Genomic DNA, 17,333 nt, shown 5'->3' with positions numbered 1-17,333 from the left:
ATAGTAGCAACGATAAAGTAAATAAGTAAAGCACAATATGTGAAAAGCTTGTAGGCATTAGATCAGTGATGGATAATTATGTCGGATGCCATTCCTCATGTAATAGTTATAACATAGGGTGACACAGAACTAGCTCCAATTCATCAATGTAATGCAGGCATGTATTTCGAATAATAGTCATACGTGCTTATGGAAAAGAACTTGCATGACATCTTTTGTCCTACCCTCCCGTGGCAGCGGGGTCCTAGTGGAAACTAAGGGATATTAAGGCCTCCTTTTAATAGAGTACCATACCAAAGCATTAACACATAGTGAATACATGAACTCCTCAAACTACGGTCATCACCGAGAAGTATCCCGATTATTGTCACTTTGGGGTTGTCGGATCATAACACATATATTCATGAACACATAATAGGTTCAGATCTGAAATCATGGCACTCGGGCCCTAGTGACAAGCATTAAGCATAGCATAGTCATAGCAACATCAATCTCAGAACATAGTGGATACTAGGGATCAAACCCTAACAAAACTAACTTGATTACATGGTAAATCTCATCCAACCCATCACCGTCCAGCAAGCCTGTGATGGATTACTCACGCACGGCATGAGCATCATGAAATTGGTGTTGGAGGATGGTTGATGATGACGATGGCGACGAACCCCCCTCTCTGGAGCCCCGAACGGACTCCAGATCAGCCCTTGCGAGAGAGATTAGGGCTTGGCGGCAGCTCCGTATCGTAAAATGCGATGAAACTTTCTCTTTGAGTTTTTTCTCTGCGAAAGAGAATATATGGAGTTGGAGTTGAGGTCCGTGGACGTCCAGGGGGCCCACAAGGCAGGGGGCGCACCCAGGGGGAGGGGGCGCGCCCCCCACCCTCGTGGACAGGGTGTGAGCCCGCTGACGCTATTTCTTTTCCCAATATTTTTTATTAATTCTGAAAAGTTGGTCTGTGGATTTACTGGACATTCCGGGAACTTTTATTTCTGCACAAAAATAACACCATGGCAGTTCTGCTGAAAACAGCGTCAGTCCGGGTTAGTTCCATTCAAATCATGCAGGTTAGAGTCCAAAACAAGGGCAAAAGTGTTTGGAAAAGTAGATACGACGGAGACGTATCAACTCCCCCAAGGTTAAACCTTTGCTTGTCCTCAAGCAATTCAGTTGACAAACTGAAAGTGATAAAGATAAACTTTTACAAACTTTGTTTGCTCTTGTTGTTGTAAATATGTAAAGCCAGGATTCAAGTTTTCAGCAAAGATTATGAACTAACCATATTCACAATAACACTTAGGTCTCATGTTTACTCATATCAATGGCATAATCAACTAGCAAGCAATAATAATAAAACTCAGATGACAACACTTTCTCAAAACAATCATAATATGATATAACAGGATGGTATCTCGCTAGCCCTTTCTGAGACCACAAAACATAAATGCAGAGCACCTTTAAAGATCAAGGACTGACTAAACATTGTAATTCATGGTAAAAGAGATCTAGTCAAGTCATACCCAATATAAACTAATAGTAATGCATGCAAATGACAGTGTGCTCTCCAGCGGGTGCTTTTTAATAAGAAAGTGATGACTCAACATAAAAATAAATAGATAGGCTCTTCGCAGAGGGAATCAGGGATTTGTAGAGGTGCCAGAGCTCGATTTTGAAATAGAGAGATAAATAACATTTTGAGCGGTATACTTTCACTATCAACATACCAACTATGAGATCTCGATATCTTCCATGCTACACACATTATAGGCGGTTCCCAAACAGAATGGTAAAGTTTATACTCCCCCTCCACCAACAAACATCAATCCATGGCTTGCCCGAAACAAAGGGTGCCTCCAACTAACAACAATCCTGGGGGAGTTTTGTTTGCATTTATTTTGATTTGATTTTGATCTTTTTGTTCATGGGACTGGGCATCCCGGTTACTACCCATTTTCTCGTGAATGAGGAGCGGAGTCCACTCTCTTTTGAATAACCCTCCTAGCATGGAAGATACAGACAACCCTAGTTGATACATGAGCTGCTCGAGCATACAAAACAAAATTTCATTTGAAGGTTTGGAGTTTGGCACATACAAATTTACTTGGAACGGCAGGTAAATACCGCATATAGGAAGGTATGATGGACTCATATGGAATAACTTTGGGGTTTATGGAGTTGGATGCACAAGCAGTATTCCCGCTTAGTACAGGTGAAGGCTAGCAAAAGACTGGGAAGCGACCAACTGAGAGAGCGACAACAGTCATGAACATGCATTAAAATTAATCAACACCGAGTGCAAGCATGAGTAGGATATAATCCACCATGAACATAAATATCATGAAGGCTATGTTGATTTTGTTTCTACTACATGCGTGAACATGTGCCAAGTCAAGTCACTCCATTCATTTAAAGGAGGATACCACCGTATCATACCACATCACAACCATTTAAATAGCATGTTGGCACGCAAGGTAAACCATTATAAGCTCCTAGCTAATTAAGCATGACATAAGCAACTATAATCTCTAATTGTCATTGCAAACATGTTTATTCATAATAGGCTGAATTAGGAATGATGAACTCATCATATTTACAAAAACAAGAGAGGTCGAGTTCATGCCAGCTTCTATAATCTCAATCAGTTCATCATATATCATCATTATTTCCTTTCACTTGCACGACCGAACGGTGTGTATAATACTAATAGTGCATGTGCATTGGACTAACTGGAATCTGCAAGCATTCAATTCAAGGGAGAAGACAAGGTAATATGGCCTCTTGGTCAAATCAACAATCATGCATATGAGATCCACTAAATATTTTCACTAAGGTCTTCTCCTCTCGACCCCCAAAGGAAAGAAAAGAAAAGAAAACTATTTACACGGGAAAGCTCCCAACAAGCAAAACAAGAACGAGAAATCTTTTGGGGTTTTCTTTCAATTACTACTACAAGCATGGAAATTAAACTAACTATTTTTTTGTTTTTCTTAAGGTTATTCAAACACACAAGAACAAAGCTAGAAAAAGAAATTAAACTAGCATGGATAATACAATGAAAGAGTATGAGCACCGACAACCAGAATGAGTGTGTGTGAACATGAATGTAATGTCGGTGAGAAATACGTACTCCCCAAGCTTAGGCTTTTGGCCCAAGTTGGTCTATGGCCATGGACCGCGGCTACTCTCAAGAAATTATCACAAGGCCACTCACACGGCCGTACTTCTGCCACGCGAGGAAGATTATACTTGGCCTTTTCTTTCTCCTTAGCTTATTTATCCTTGGAGCCTTGGCTAGAAGAGCCCCTCAAAAATCTCTTCATCATTTTCTCAACGGGGATATGAACATCCCCAATAATAAGAATATCATATTTCTTCTTGATAGTAGAAAGAGGAAATTCAAAACCTCCAATAATGATAGTTGGAACTTTTCCAATAGAATTGATGCTATGAACTTGAGGTTGTTTCCTCGGAAAGTGTACGGTATGCTCCTACCATTAACATGAAAAGTGACATTGCCTTTGTTGCAATCAATAACAGCCCCTACAATATTCAAAAAGGGTCTACCAAGGATAATCGACGCACTATCGTCCTCGGGAATATCAAGAATAACAAAGTCCATTATAGTGACATTTGCAACTACAACATGCACGTCCTCACAAATACCGACAGGTATAGCAGTTGATTTGTCAGCCATTTTCAAAGATATTTCAGTAGGTGTCAACTTATTCAATTCAAGTCTACGATATAAACAGAGAGCCATAACACTAACACCGGCTCCAAGATCACATAAAGCAGTTTTAACATAGTTTCTTTTAATGGAGCATGGTATAGTTGGTACTCCTGGATCTCCTAGTTTCTTAGGTATTCCAGCCTTAAAAGTGTAATTAGCAAGCATGGTGGAAATTTCAGCTTCCGGTATATTTATTTTATTTGTAATGATATTTTTCATATATTTAGCATAAGGATTTACTTTAAGCATATCAGTTAAGCGCATACATAAGAAGCTAGGTCTAATCATTTTTGCAAAGCGCTCAAAATCCTCACCATCCTTTTTCTTGGATGGCTTAGGAGGAAAAGGCATGGGTTTCTAAACCCATGGTTCTCTTTCTTTACCGTGCTTCCTAGCAACAAAGTCTCTCTTATCATAACGTTGATTCTTTGATTGTGAGTTATCAAGATCAACAGCAGGTTCAATCTCTACTTCATTATTATTGCTAGGTTGAGCATAAACATGAACATTATCATTAACATTATCACTAGGTTCATGTTCACCACCAGATTGTGTTTCAACATCAGAGATAGAAATATCATTGGGATTCTCAGGTGTGTCTATAACAGGTTCACTAGAAGCATGCAAAGTCCTATCATTTTTCTTTTTCTTCTTTTTAGAAGGACTAGGTGCATCTAAATTACTTCTCTGAGAATCTTGCTCAATTCTCTTAGTGTGGCCTTCAGGATACAAAGGTTCCTGAGTCATTCTACTAGTTCTAGTAGCCACTCTAACAGCAAAGTCATGTTTATTATTTAATTCATCAAGCAAATCACTTTGAGATTTAAGTACTTGTTCTGCTTGAGTGGTAACCATAGAAGCATATTTACTAATGAGTTTAAGTTCACCTTTAACTCTAGCCATATAATCACTCAAGCGTCCAATCATGTAAGAATTACTCTTTAATTCTCTACCAACATAAGCATTAAAACTTCCTTGTCTAGCCATAAAGTCATCGAATTCATCCAAACATTGGCTACGAAACTTAGTAGGCGGGATTTCAACTTTATCATATCTATAGAGAGAATTTACCTTTACTACCTGTGTCGGGTTATCAAGACAATGTGTTTCTTCAATAGGTGGAAGATTAAGACAATGTATTTCCTCAACAGGAGGTAGATTCTTAACATCTTCAGCTTCAATACCTTTTTCTTTCATATATTTCTTTGCCTCTTGCATATCTTCAGCACTGAAAAATAGAACACCCCTCTTCTTCAGAGTTGGTTTAGGAGTTGGCTTAGGAATTGGCTCAACTAGCTCAGGAATTGGCTCAGGAAGAGTCTAATTATTTTCATTAGTCAACATATTATTCAATAGTAATTCAGCTTGGTCAACTGTTCTTTCCCTGAAAACACAACCAACACAACTATCTAAGTGGTCCTTGGAAGCATCAGTTAGTCCATTATAAAAGATATCAAGTATTTCATTTTTCTTAACAGGGTGATCAGGCAAAGCATTAAGTAGTCGGAGAAGCCTCCCCCAAGCTTGTGGGAGACTCTATTCTTCAATTTGCACAAAATTATATATTTCCCTCAAGGCAGCTTGTTTCTTATGAGCAGGGAAATATTTAGCTGAGAAGTAATAAATCATATCCTGGGGACTACGCACACAACCAGGATCAAGAGAATTAAACCAATTTTTAGCATCACCCTTTAATGAGAACGGAAATATCTTAAGGATATAATAGTAGCGAGATTTCTCATTATTAGTGAATAGGGTGGCTATATCATTTAACTTAGTAAGATGTGCCACAACAGTTTCAGATTCATAGCCATAAAAAGGATCAGATTCAACCAAAGTAATTATCTCAGGATCGACAGAGAATTCATAATCCTTATCAGTAACAAAGATAGGTGAAGTAGCAAAAGGAGGGTCATATTTCATTCTAGCATTTAGAGATTTCTATTTCCATTTAGCTAATAACTTCTTAAGATCAGATCTATCATTGCAAGCAAGAATATCTCTAGTAGTTTCTTCATCCCTAACATAACCCTCTGGAACAACAGGCAATTCATACTTAGGGGGAGAACCTTCATCGTCGCTATATTCAATAATTTCATTCTCTCTAACCCTAGCAAGTTGTTCATCAAGAAATTCACCTAATGGCACAATAGTTTCAAGCACAGAAGTAGTTTCATCATAAGTATCATGCATAGTAGAAGTGCCATCATCAATAACATCCGACATATCAGAATTAATAGTAGAAGCAGGTTTAGGTGTCGCAAGCTTACTCATAACAGAAGGAGAATCAAGTGGATAGCTAGATGGCAGTTCCTTACCTCCCCTCGTAGTTGAGGGAAAAATCTTAGTTCTTTCATCTTTCAAGTTCCTCATAGTGACCAGCAGATATAAATCCCAAGTGGCTCAAAGAATAGAGCTATGCTCCCCAGCAACGGCGCCAGAAAATAGTCTTGATAACCCACAAGTATAGGGGATCGCAATAGTTTTCAAGGGTAGAGTATTCAACCCAAATTTATTGATTCGACACAAGGGGAGCGAAAGAATATTCTCAAGTATTAGCAGTTGAGTTGTCAATTCAACCACACCTGGATAACTTAGTATCTGCAGCAAAGTATTTAGTAGCAAAGTAGTATGATAGTAATGGTAACAATGATAAAAGTAAAGATAGCAGTTTTGTAGTAATTGTAACAGTAGCAATGATAAAGTAAATAAGTAAAGCACAATATGTGAAAAGCTCGTAGGCATTGGATCAGCGATGGATAATTATGTCGGATGTGATTCCTCATGTAATAGTTATAACATAGGGTGACACAGAACTAGCTCCAATTCGTCAATGTAATGTAGGCATGTATTCCGAATATAGTCATACGGGCTTATGGAAAATAACTTGCATGACATATTTTGTCCTACCCTCCCGTGGCAGCGGGGTCCTAGTGGAAACTAAGGGATATTAAGGCCTCCTTTTAATAGAGTACCAGACCAAAGCATTAACACATAGTGAATACATGAACTCCTCAAACTACGGTCATCACCGAGAAGAATCCCGATTATTGTCGCTTCGGGGTTGTCAGACCATAACACATAATAGGTGACTATAGACTTGCAAGATAGGATCAAGAACTCACATATATTCATGAAAACATAATAGGTTCAGATCTGAAATCATGGTACTCGGGCCCTAGTGACAAGCATTAAGCATAGCAAAGTCATAGCAACATCATGCTCAGAACATAGTGGATACTAGGGATCAAACCCTAACAAAACTAACTTGGTTACATGGTAAATCTCATCCAACCCATCACTGTCCAGCAAGCCTACTATGGAATTACTCACGCACGGCAATGAGCATCATGAAATTGGTGATGGAGGATGGTTGATGATGACGATGGCGATGAATCCCCCACTCCAGAGCCCCGAACAGACTCCAGATTAGCCCTCCCGAGAGAGATTAGGGCTTGGTGGCGGCTCCATATCGTTAAACGCGATGAAACTTTCTCTTTGATTTTTTTCTCCGCAAAAGAGAATGCATGGAGTTGGAGTTGAGGTTGGTGGATGTCCAGGGGGCCCACGAGGCAGGGGGGCGCGCCCCCACCCTCGTGGACAGGGTGTGGGCCCCCTGACTCTATTTCTTTCGCCAATATTTTTTATTAATTCTAAAAAGTTGCTCTATGGATTTCCAGGACATTCCGAGAACTTCTATTTCTGCACAAAAATAACACCATGGCAGTTCTGCTGAAAACAGCGCCAGTCCGGGTTAGTTCCATTCAAATCAGGCAAGTTAGAGTCCAAAACAAGGACAAAAGTGTTTGGAAAAGTAGATCGACGGAGATGTATCACGCGCCCTGGTGGGTTGTGCTCCCCTCGAAGCCCCCCTCTGGTACGTCTTTGGCCGAGCAGGTGTGTTCTGGTATAGAAAAAATCTCCAAAAAGTTTAGCTGCGTTTGGACTCCGATTTGTATTGATTTTCTGCGAAGCAAAAAATAGCATCTGGCACTAGGCAATATGTCAATAGGTTAGTCCCAGAAACTAATATAAAGTTGCTACAAAATGATTGTAAAACATCCAAGAACGATAATATAACACCATTGAACAATAAAAAATTGTAGATACGTTGGAGACGTATCAAAGTGACAAAAAATTCAGCACGTATATAAATGTTTGCTTACCAAAATCCACTCACCAAAGGCGCTGCACTCCTCGACAACGGCGCCAGAAAAGAGTCTTGATGATCCACAAGTATAGGGTATCACTCATAGTCTTTTCGATAAGTAAGACTGTTAAACCCAATGAGGAGCAAAAGGAAATGACAAGCGGTTTTCAGCAAGGTATTTTCTGCAGGCACTGAAATTATCGGTAGCACATAGTTTGGTAGTAAGATAATTCATAACAAGTAACAAGTAACAAGTATGACAAAAGTGCAGCAAGGTGGCCCAATCCTTTTTATAGCAAAGGATAAGCTTGGATGAACTCTGATATAAAGCAAATCGCTCCTGAGGATACATGAGAATTATTGTCAAGCTAGTTTTCATCATGATGATATCATTCAAGTTTGTTACTTTGATAATTTGATATGTGGGTGGACCGGTGCTTGGGTGCTGACCTTACTTGGGAAAGCCTCCCACTTATGATTAACCCCTCTCACAAGCATCCGCAATTACGGAAGAAGAATTAAGAAGAATCTAACCATAGCATGAAACATGTGCATCCAAATCAGCCCCTTACGAAGCAACACATAAACTAGGGTTTAAACTTCTGTCACTCTAGAAGCCCATCATCTACTTGCTACTTCCCAATTCCTTCCCCTAGGCCCAAATCATGGTGAAGTGTCATTTAGTCGACGTTCAGAGAACACGACTAGTGGAAAGACAACATACATCTCATCAAAATATCGAACGAATACCAAATTCAAATGATTAGTTATAACAAGACTTCTCCCATGTCCTCAGAAACAAATGTAACTACTCACGAAGCATGTTCATGTTCAAGATCAGAGGTGTAATAAATATCATTAAGGATCTGAACATATGATCTTCGACCAAATAAACAAACTACAAGGAGTAATCAACACTACTAGCAACCCAGAGGTACCAATCTGAGGTTCTAAGGCAAAGATTGAATACAAGAGATGAACTAGGGTTTGAGAGGAGATGGTGCTGGTGAAGATGTTGATGAAGATTGACCTTCCCACGATGAGAGGATCGTTGGTGATGACGATGGCTTCAATTTCCCCCTCCCAGAGGGAAGTTTCCCCTATAGAATCGCTCTGTCGGAGCCCTAGATTGCTTCTGCCCAGGTTCCGCCTCGAGATAGTGGCGCTTTGTCCCGAAAGCCTCCTTATGTATTTTCTAGGTCAAAACCTTTCATATAGCAGAAGATGGACACCGATGGCTGTCTAGGGAGGCCACAAGCTCGGGAGGTGCGTCCTGGGGGTACTATGCGCCCAAGGCTTGTGGCCACCTGGTGGATCCCCTTCTCTTGTTTCTTCGCCCAATACTTTTTACATATTCCAAAATAACTCACTGTAAAGTTTCAGGACATTTGGAGTTGTGCAGAATAGGCATCTCAGATTTTCTCCTTTCCGGTCCAGAATTCCAGCTGTCGGCATTCTCCTTCTTCGTGTAAACCTTTTAAAATAAGAGAGAAAGGGCATAATAATTGTACCATAAAGTGAAATAACAGCCCATAATGCAATAAATATCAACATAAAACATGATGCAAAATGGAGGTATCAAGCACCGCCCTCGATCTGCCACGACCACTGCCTCCTCGCCTTTGTCCAGGCCGTCGCCGCACCCGCTATGAGCTCTGATGTGTTTCCCCTCCCCCCTTTTGTTTCCCCAGCTGTAGGCCACCGCACCACCGCACCCAACCTTGGGGCGAGCTTGCAGTCACTGCAACTGTTGCCCTGCTTTGCACCGTGCCATCAGCTTCACGCACCCGCCTGCACGTGTGTTGGCCTCGCTCTGGTCGCGCCCAATGCACGCGCGCGCCCGAGCCACGCCCCGCTGCTGCTACCCGATGCTAGCACCCCTAGCTGCACCCTGCCCCATGCCCTGCGCATCCGAAGGCGTCTCTATGCATGTATGCCTGCGCGTGGCGTCACCCACTTCTCGCCCTTGCCGCCTCTACTAGCGCTACTGTTGCGGCCGACCACCGCGTCGTGGCGATGGCTCGGCTGAGGCTTCGTGCACGTGCGTGATGTCTACTACGCAACCTTCTTCTTGTAGACTCGTGTTGGGCCTCCAAGCATAGAGTTTTGTAGGACAGTAGCAAATTTCCCTCAAGTGGATGACCTAAGGTTTATCAATTCGTGGGTGGTGTACGATGAAGATGGTCTCTCTCAAACAACCCTGCAACCAAATAACAAAGAGTCTCTTGTGTCCCCAACACACCCAATACAATAGTAAATTGTATAGGTGCACTAGTTCAGCGAAGAGATGGTGATAGAAGTGTAATATGGATGGTAGATATAGGTTTTTGTAATCCGAAAATATAAAAGCAGCAAGGTAGCAAGTAACAAAAGTGAGCAAAAATTGTATTGCAATGCTTGGAAACAAGGCCTAAGGTTCATACTTTCACTAGTGCAAGTTCTCTCAACAATGATAACATAATTAGATCATATGGAAATCCCTCAACATGCAACAAAGAATCACTCCAAAGTTCCTACCGCAGAGAACATAAGATGAAATTGCTTGTAGGGTACGAAACCACCTCAAATTTATTCTTTCTGATCGATCTATTGGGCTATTCCTATAAGCGCCACAAACAACCCTAGAGTTCATACTAATATAACACCACATGACACACATCAATCAACCCTAATGTCACATAGATACTCCAATGTCACCACAAGTATCTGTGGGTCAATTATACGATATGCATCACACAATCTTAGATTCATAATATTCATTCAACACAAAGAACTTCAGGAGTATCCCATCATTTCTATGAGAGAAAGGAATATGAAAACGCGTACCAACCTATGCATGATTACCCCAATGTCACCATAGGAATCCGCAAGTTGATAACCAAAACATACATCAAGTGGATCAACAGAACATCCCATTGTCACCATGGATGTCCCATCGCAAGACATACATCAAGTGATCTCACATCCAAAGATTCAACCCGACATAACAAAACCTCAAAGGAAAAGACTCAATTCATCACAAGGAGATAGAGGGGGAGAAATACCATATGATCCGACTATAGTAACAAAGCTCGCGGTACATCAAGATCGTGCCAAATCAAGAACACAAGAGAGAGAGAGAGATCAAACACATAGCTACTTGCACGTACCCTCATCCCCGAGGGTTAACTACTCCCTCCTCGCCATGGAGAGCGTCGGGATGATGAAGATGGCCACCAGTGATGGTTTCGCCCTCCGGCAGGGTGCGGGAATGGGTTCCAGATTGTTTTTTCATGGCTACATAGGCTTGCAGCGGCCGAACTCCCAAACTAGGTTTCTTTCTGGGGGTTTCTGGATTTATAGGAATTTTTGGCGTCGGTTTCATGTCGGGGGGGGGGGGGGAGGGTCCACGAGTTAGTGACAAGGCAGGGGGCGTGCCCTAGGGGGTGGGCACGTCCTCCACCCTTGTCGTTGACTCGGGACTCTTCTGGCCCAACTCTTGTGCTTCAGGGGCTTCTTCTTGTCCATAAAAAATCATCATAAATTTTTAGCTCATTTGGACTGTGTTTGATATTCTTTTCTGCAAAACTCAAAAACAAGGAAAAAACAGAAGCTAGCACTGGGCTCTAGGTTAATAGGTTAGTCCCAAAAATAATATAAAATAGCATATAAATGCATATAAAACATCCAAAACAGATAATATAATAGCATGGAACAATAAAAAACATAGGTACGTTGGAGACATATCAGTGCGTCCAGCCATGGCCGGCCTGAGCGAGTGCATTGGGGCCGACCTTGTTTTAATTAGGGGCTAATCCCCTTTAGCACTAACCCTCCTCTTTTATAGTCACTGTCTAATGGGCCCATTTTAGTTAAACTAGCTAATTAACCCCTGATTAATAGTACACCCAATGACAGACGGGTCTAACCACTAATTAAGCTAAATTATTTAATTTAATTGCCCCTTGTGCCTATGACAGATGGGCCCCGCTTTGACCCTATTGACTAGTCAACCTTCACAGGTCAGCTATTGACTCAGCACCCCCGGCCAACTTCCATACACATGGGCTAGCTACTGTTGGGTACATTTTGTAAATTAGCCAATTAATAAATATATTTTGAATTAATAATAATTCTAGAATACTGTTAAAACTTTGGAAATTCATAGAAAATAAAACGTAACTTCGATGAAAATAATTTATATATGAAAAATGATCAAAAATAGAAGACAAATCTGAATATGTCATCCACATACCTATCAAATGCCTCTAACACTGCAAACATGGAACCTTCCACTTTGGAATGTCATAATGATAAATGCCTAAGATAAGCAAATATTCCCGAATATTTCCTTGCTTCATCTATATCACTTAGCACTGCATTAGGTCACCTCTAGCATAGCATATTGCCATGTCATGCATCATGTTGCATTTGTTTGCCTTGTATTTATTGTCCCCCCCTTCTTCTCCGATAGACCCCAAGACCGACGCTGACGCCAGTTGAAGTTTTTTTTGCCCGTTTTGGGTTTTTTTAGAATATCAATACCAAACAAAATCCAAATGTCACGCAAACTTTTTTGATATTTTTTCCTGGACATAAAGACCCTAGAAGCTTTAGGAGGGTACAAGAAGATGGAGCAGTGGCCCACGAGGCACCAGGGCGCGCCCTGGTGGCTGATAAGTCCCCGTCGTATCTATTTTTTTTGATTGTTGCATGCCAATATTCTACAACTTTCATATACTTTTGGCAACATTTGGGACTAACATATTGATCCAGTGCCAAGTGTCGGTTCCTTTTTGTTTCATGTTTTTTTACACAGAATACCCATATCAAACGAATTCCAAACACGATAAAAATTTACAAAGATATATTTTGGAATATAAGTGATTTTTGGGAAAAAGAATCAACGCGAGACAATGCCCGAGGGGCCCACAAGCTCTAGGGGTGCGCCCCTACCCTAGGTGCACCGGGCAGGCTTGTGGGGCACTTGTAAGGCAATTGGTGCCCTTATTTCACCACAAGGGAGATAATATCTGAAAGAAAATCGTGTCAAAATGTTAGACCAATCGGACTTATTGATCTTCAGGAATTTAAGAAACGGTGAAGTACCAGAAAACACGAACACTAAACAGAAGAGAACAGAGAGAGAGAGATCGAATCTCGAAGGGGCTCCCACCCCTTCATCGCCATGGTAGCCATGGACCAGAGGGAAAACTATCCTCCCTTATCGGGGGGAGGCCCAGGAAGAATAAGAAGGAGGGGGCTCTCTCCCCCTCTCTCCCCATGGCGCTGGAACGCCGCTAGGGCAACCATCATGACAACAATCTACACCAACACCTTCGGCACCGTCACCACCAACTCTCCTCCCCCTCTATACAGCGGTGTAACACCTCTGCTCCCCGCTGTAATCTCTACTTAAACATGGTGCTTAACACAATATATTATTTCCCAATGATGTATAGCTATCCTATGATGTTTGAGTAGATTCATTTTGTCCTATGGGTTGATTGATGATCATGATTGGTTTGAGTTGTATCTTTTATTTTGGTGTTGTCCTATGGCGCCCTCCGTGTCGCGCAAGAGTGTGGGATTCCCGTTGCAGGGTGTTGCAATATGTTCATAATTCGCTTATAGTTGGTGGCTAGAGTGAAAGAAGATTACGCCCGAGTAAGGGGGTTGTTGCGTGTGGGAGTAAAGAGGACTTGATACTTAATGCTATGGTTGGGTTTTACCTTAAGGACCTTTGGTAGCTGCAGATGCTTGCTAGAGTTCCAATCGTAAGTGCATATGATCCAAGTACAGAATGTATGTTAGCTCATGCCTCTCCCTCATATAAAATTGCAATAATGATTACCGGTCTAGTTATCAATTTCCTAGGGACAAATCTTTCTCTTGTGTTACAAAAGCTTTCTACTAAACAACTAACTTTTATTAGCTTGCAAATTACTTGTAGTTTTATTCTCACCAAGTACATCTAATTTTATCCTTGCAAACTTATCACTACACCTACAAAATAGTTGCATACTTGTTCTAGGTAAATCGAACGTTAAGCATGCGTAGAGTTGTATCGGTGGTCGATAGAACTTGAAGGGAATATAAATCCTACCTTTATCTCCTTGTTGGGTTCAACACTCTTATTTATCGAAAAAGCTACAATTGATCCCCTATACTTGTGGGTTATCATGACCTTTTTCTGGCTCCGTTGCGTGGGAGCAATAGAGTGGGGTGAATATTCTCGTTTGCGCTTATTTGATTTATCACTAAGTAGATTTTATTTTCTGTTTTAAGTTGTTCTCTATCTTTAGTTATGGATATGGAACACGAAATACCAAAAAAATAGTTGCACTTGCTACCGATGGAGATGGGGAACCTCCTAAAACCCTCGGAACTCGTTATGTGGGAAATATTAAACACTACCTTGAAAATAATGAGAAAACCCCATTCAACTTGATAATGGGGGACACGTTGGATCAAAATGAATACTGTAGGGATTATCGCTTGACTCAAAAAGGGAAACTCTTATGGGATCAAATTGATTGTTTGCAATGGTATGCTTGAAATATGATTATACTTGTTGCTCTAGGATGAAGGCTCCAAACCTTCCCTTTTCATGTGAATTTATTGATAATAAAACCTTGTCTTCTTATGCTAATGGTAGATATGATTACTATGATGTGGAACAAATAGAAAAAAAATTCGCTTTTAAGGGTGCTTATGAAATTGAATCTTTGTTTGAAAAATATGAAGATTGTGATGATGCTATTTATATATCTGAAAATTTTGGTGTACTTAAATATTGATATTAGAATCATGAATACAAGGCCAATATTGATGAATTTATTGAGAAAGTCTCCGCTATCCAAGAAGAGACTAATATTTTGCAGGAAACTATGGAAAAAGAAATTGATGAAACTATGAGCTCATTGGATGAAAAAGATGATGAGGAGAGCGAATAACAAAAGGAGGAAGAGCAGATTAGCTACCCGTGCCCACCTTCTAATGAGAGTAACTCTTCAACTCATATATTTTTTAATTTCCCTTCGTTCTTACTGAAGGATGAATGCTATGATGATTGCTATGATCCCTTGGATTCATCTGAAATATCCCTTTTTGATGAAATTGATGCTTGCTATGCTTGCGGCCATGATGCCAATTATGCTTATCGATATGTACTTGTTATAGTTCCAAATGTTAAACATGAAATTGTTTCTATTAGACCCACACATAATAGTCCTATTATGTTTTTGAATTCTCCCAACTACACTATATTAGAGAAGTTTGCTCTTATTAAGGATTATGTTGATGGGTTGCGTTTTACTATAGCACATGATGATTTTGATGAATATAATATGCATGTGCTTGTTAGTCCTACTTGCAATTATTATGAGAGAGGAACTACATCTCTGCCTCTCTATGTTTCCAACATGATAAAATTGCAAGAAATTGTTTATGCTATGTATCGTTCTTTATTATGTGTGCATGAATTGTTCTTTTATGACATGCCAATGCATAGGAAGAGAGTTAGACTTCGTCATTATGTGATGTATGCTTCTTTGTGCTCACTACTAAAATACAAATCATTGTTAATTAAAATTGTCTTGGATATACCTTGGGATCTCGGTGAATCAATTACTTGAGCACTTTATGCACAACTTAATGGCATTAAAGAAAGCGATACCTGGGAGACAACCCAGTAGTTTTAGAGAGCCATTTATTTTTGTTGTGTGCTTTTATAAAGTTTAAAAAGAAAAAAAATATTGGGGAACCTAAAAACTTTTCAAAGACAGAAGTGAAAGTGAGAAAGATGAGCACCGTGGAAGTGGGAGGTATCCTTGAACTTGTTCATGCCTATGGAAAGTTTATGAATCTTGAATTATAGAAACTTTTCAACAAAAATAATTATCCACTTGTACAAATCCATTGTATTATAAAAACAATGTGCCAAGATTTACCTTTAGGATGTTTAAATTTCTTGTTTGGTATGTGCGGTGCAAAAACTGAAACTTTTGTTGTAGTGCGTGAATTTATATTTTTACTGGAACATGCAAAAACTCTGAAATTTTTACACATTACTGCTATGCAATTTTTTTAAGTTTTCCCTATTTTATAAGAATTTTTGAGTTAATGAAGTATATGTACCGTGTGCATCTTTACAGATTGTCCCATTTTCACAGATTGTTGTTATAGTTTCATTATTTGCGTATGTTTGAAATCTTGTTGAGCCCCGTTGACTTGGGAGCCATAGTTGTCATAGCATACAGTGGGTAATGTTTGATTATAATTATACAATAATGTTACGGTAGGACATGATGGGATTTGATGTTATATGCACTAACCTCGCTAATAAAAAGTTTAGTTAAATTTTGTGTGGATGAAGTGTTCGAAGATCGAGGTGGTATCGATATGAGGAGAATAAGGAGAGGCAAGAGTTCAAGCTTGGGGATGCCCAAGGCACCTCAAGTAAATGTTCAAGGAGACTCAAGCGTCTAAGCTTGGGGATGCCCGGAAGGCATCCCGTCTTTCTTCAACAAGTATTAGTATGTTTCAGTTTTTGTTTTGTTCACATGATATGCGTAAATTCTTGGAGCGTCGTGTGCTTTTTCTTTTTCTTTTAGTAATGCACCATGCTGGTATGAGATAGAACTTGGTTGATTTATTGAATGCTCTTTGCACTTCACTTCTATCTTTTGAGTGTGGCTTTATAGAATGCTTTATGTGCTTCACTTATATCATTTGAAGTTTGGATGCATGTTTCCCTACATAGGAAAACTACCATTTGTAGAATGCTCTTTTGCTTCACTCATATTTGTTAGAGCGCGGGCAAATCTTTTGTAAGAAGAATTAAACTCTCATGCTTTACTTCTATCTATTTAGAGAGTCAACAGGAATTGGTCATTCATATGGTTAGTCATATCCTACATAAAACATGTAGATCACTGAATATGGTATGTTTGATAACTTGCAATAGTTTTGCGATATAGAGATGGTGATATGTGGGAGGTACTAGTGAATGATTGTGGTTTAGTATGAATACTGGTATTAAGGTTTGTGATTCTCGAAGCATGCACGTATAGTCTCTCGTTATGCTAAGAAGTTGGAGCATGATTTATTATTGAGTGTCTTCATTTGCTTGGAGGTCGAGGGTGCATGATGGTTAACTCCTACCAACCTCCCCCCTAGGGGCATGCGTAGTAGTACTTTGCTTTGAGGGCTAATAAACTTTCGCAATAGGTGATTTCTTTATGACTAATGTGAGTCCATGGATTATATGCACTCTCACCTTTTTCGCAAATTTGCTAGCCTCTTCGGTACCGTGCATTGAACTTCTCACCTCAAGAGTCAGTGCAAACTTCGCCGGTGCATCCAAACCCCGTGATATGATATGCCCTATCACACATCAGCCTCCTATCACGGCATTTTCATAGCCATTCTGAGATATATTGTCTTGCAACCTCCATCATCATCATATACATGACT

Source organism: Triticum aestivum, chromosome 6B (genome assembly GCF_018294505.1).
Source record: "Triticum aestivum cultivar Chinese Spring chromosome 6B, IWGSC CS RefSeq v2.1, whole genome shotgun sequence".
NCBI classification, from domain to species: domain Eukaryota; kingdom Viridiplantae; phylum Streptophyta; class Magnoliopsida; order Poales; family Poaceae; genus Triticum; species Triticum aestivum.
Note: the sequence above shows the minus strand (reverse complement) of the source record.